The following is a 3529-nucleotide window of genomic DNA, read 5'->3' as shown; positions in this document are numbered from 1 at the left end:
ACTGTTGCAAAAAAAGCAAACATCATCCTGGAATGTATTAGCAGGATCGTTGTAAGCAAGACACAAGAAGTAATTCTTCCGCTCATACTGCACTGATAAGGCCTCAGCTGGAGTATTGTGTCCAGTTCTGGGTGCCACATTTGAGAAAAAATGTGGACAAATTGGAGAAAGTTTAGAGGAGAGCAACACAAATGATTAAAGATCTAGAAAACATGACCTATGAGGAACGGTTGAAAAAAAAAAAGTTTGTTCAGTCCAGAGAAGGGAAGACCGAGAGGGGACATGATAACAATTTTCAAGTATATAAAAGGTTGTTACAAGGAGGAGGGAGAAAAATTGTTCTCCTTAATCTCTGAGGATAGGACAAGAAGCCATGGGCTTAAATTGCAGCACTAAAGGTGTAGGTTGGACATTATGAAAAACTTCCTGTCAGAGTAGTTAAGCTCTGGAATAAATTGCCTAGAGAGGTTGTGGAATCTCTGTCATTGGAGGTTTTTAAGAACAGGTTGGAGAAACACCTGTTCAGGAATAGTCTAGACAACACCTAGTCCTGCCATGAGTGCAGGGGACTGGACTTGATGACCTCTTGAGATCCCTTCCAGTCCTTCGATTCTGTGATTCTAAGACTCCACCACAGTGTAGCCAGCGAGTACAGATGAGCCTGAAGAAGGGGAAGAGACCTCAGGTAAGAGTATGCATGCATTTTTCCTTACAACGTTTAAATGTAAAGATGGTTCCCAGCCCAGCCCCAAGTTAAAAGACCCAGGTCTCGACTTTCAGTTGTTTTACTCATATGAGAAGTACTATTGGTACAACAAGCCGTGGTAGAGTTGACATCTGCTGTTCATTTTTCTGAGGGCCAGGCTGAGGGTTGGGGGCATGCAGGACAGTTTGTTTATGTCACTCCTGAGGGCATTCTGCACCAAAAAAATACAAATGCTGAGCACAACATTTTAAAATTCTGCAAAATTCTGTGACCTTTGTCAAATAAATGCGGAGGCTCCAGCATGGCAGTGGGGAGCACAGGCCCCTGGCTGCACAGATGTAGGAGATCACTGTGCAGCTCCCCCCGGGACATGGACTCAGCAGTGAGGCTGTCCCAACCCTGACACAGCGCAAGGACCGGGCCTGCCCCAGAAACACCCCAGGGCCCTGCCCCTCCTTGCCAGGTGCACCAGGTGTGGGCAGGCAGGCTCAGGCAGGCAGGATCCAAGTGTGGAGGGGCTTAGTGTGTGGGGATCCAGGTGTGGATTGAGAGGGTTCTTTGTGGGGCAATCTGGGTGTGAGTGGCTCAGTGGGGGATCCGGGTGTGGAGGGGATGCACAGGGGCTTGTTGGGGGGTTCTGGGTGCAACGGTAATGAGACTCTGCAGGGGGATCCAAGTGAAGGTGGTTGGAGCTTAGCGGGGGGAGGGTCTGGGTGTGTAAGGGATAGAGCTTGGCAGGGGGGCATGGATGTGGGGGCTCAGTGGGGGGTCCAGATGCAGCTGGTTGGGGCTCAGTGGGGTGGGGATCCAAGTTCAGGTGGCTCACTGGAGTGGTTCAGGTGTAGGGGGAGTGGGGCTCATCGGAGGGGGAGGTTCTGAGTGTCTGTGGGGGTGATGCTTGGTGGAAGGGTCTGGGTATGAGGGGGTCTGGATGCCCAGGGGTTGGGCGGATGGGGGAGAAGCTCCCTGTAAAGGGATCCCTCCCCCTTCAGCTGAGGAGTGATGGGTGCAGGAAGTGTGTGGGGGGGGGGGAAGAGGGGAGTTTGCAGAGCTTCATTCAGCTAGGGGAGAAAGCTGAGGGTGGGTCTGATCTGGCCCCAGATGCCATGCAGGGGAAGAGGAAGTCCTGTCCTCCCCAGCCCAGCTGGGACTAGCAGCTGAGCCTGGCACAGGATAGAAGCCACCAGCTGGGTCTTCCTCAGTCCCACCTCCTGCCCCACAGTGATTTACCTCTCTGCCAGCTGCCCTAGGCCCCCGAAACATACTTCTGGGGTGGGTTGCATGGCTGCACTTGTGGATTGCCTTTGCTTCCCCGTCAGAAAGTCATTTTTCTGTGGGGAAGCAAAGAAATCTGCTGGGGACATAAATTCTGCACATGCGCAGTGGTGCAGAATTCCCCCTTGAGTAATATTATGTACATAGGGATGTCTCTTATATCCTGAGAAATCTCAATGAAACTTTCTTGGTGATACTCTGCAATCCTCTCCTGAAGGTTTCTAGGGATGGCTGCCTTATTTCTTCCTCTGCGGAAGGACACTTTCCCATGCCAATCCACAATGACTTTGGCTGGTGCCATTGCAGTCAACAGGCTAGTGGCATATGGGTCTTTGCAGCTTCGGGACGCCAGCAGAAGCTGTGCTGTCTGTGCCTTTGTTACCCTCACAAGTGTGATATCCGCTACAGTCACCCCCACCAGTCAAGAATAGCGCCAGTATTTGGTGCCATAGCCCTATACTCGTGCCCCTGGAAATAGAGGATGAAATCTTATTGTTTCATGCAGACGAGAATCTTAATGTCTTCCTCCTTTCCCCCTCACTGGCCCCTGGTGGGCCACTCTCACCCTGGCTGGGACACAGTGGTGCTGTGCGGAGGCACTCCAATGCTGAAGTGTCAATAAGCAAGTCTTACTAAAACATTTTCGGGAATAGGGGAAGGGACTTATCTTTCCCTTTCCATTGTGGCTGCAAATCCAATGATACATCTTCCTGTTTTATCTGTAGCTGCTGCCGTTGTGGCCTTGAGAGCCCCTTCACAGCCCTAGAATTGCCTGGCCCTGATAAGGCGGAGAAAGTCGAGAACTAGGGAGGATATGTTCACCAAGATCTTGCAAGTCAGTCCAACAATCAGTGGTCTCATTTCCCTATGCTGTTTCTGGAGAACTCCACTGTAGTAGCCAACATTCCACATTGCATCACGGGTCATGTCCCTTCCCTACCACTCTGTGTCGGGGGACAGTGAGGACAACCACAGCTTCACATACACTGAGCCATGATAGCCACGGTTCGTGTACGTGCAGCCAAAATGGGCTGCATTTGTGCACTGAAATGGACAGAAATATTTGCTTCCTTTTTAATTTTAAAGTTCTGTTAACTTATGTTAGAAGTTTGTATTGTCTTATCTTTTTTATTTGCACACTGTTTCTTTGCATTGTTTTTGCCATTCAATAAATTTCTCTCTTTTTTTAAATAAATTCCTCTTTATTAGTTCTCAACACATATCGCAGGATGCATAGCAGTTACTCAAAGCACCCAGTACTTTTAAGTGTCCAGCACCACCAAACTCATGGGTTCAAGAAAACACCCAGGCATATGTGCACAGGTACAGCCCGCACTGCAGAATCCATAGGTTCTGTGCAACACACAGTGTAACATTTATGAATGTATACTGAGCACTACACATCTTAACAACCCAAACACCTTCAAGGCCTGTGCGCAGTCCAACACAGCACATTAATGTGACTGACTGTTAAAGAGCTCTGTCAAAGACTCCCGCAACTGCATGGCTCCACGATGAACTCTTGTAACGGCTCCTGTGCCTGGCTGC

Source organism: Caretta caretta, chromosome 1 (genome assembly GCF_965140235.1).
Source record: "Caretta caretta isolate rCarCar2 chromosome 1, rCarCar1.hap1, whole genome shotgun sequence".
NCBI lineage: Eukaryota > Metazoa > Chordata > Testudines > Cheloniidae > Caretta > Caretta caretta.
This window is presented reverse-complemented; position numbering follows the sequence as displayed.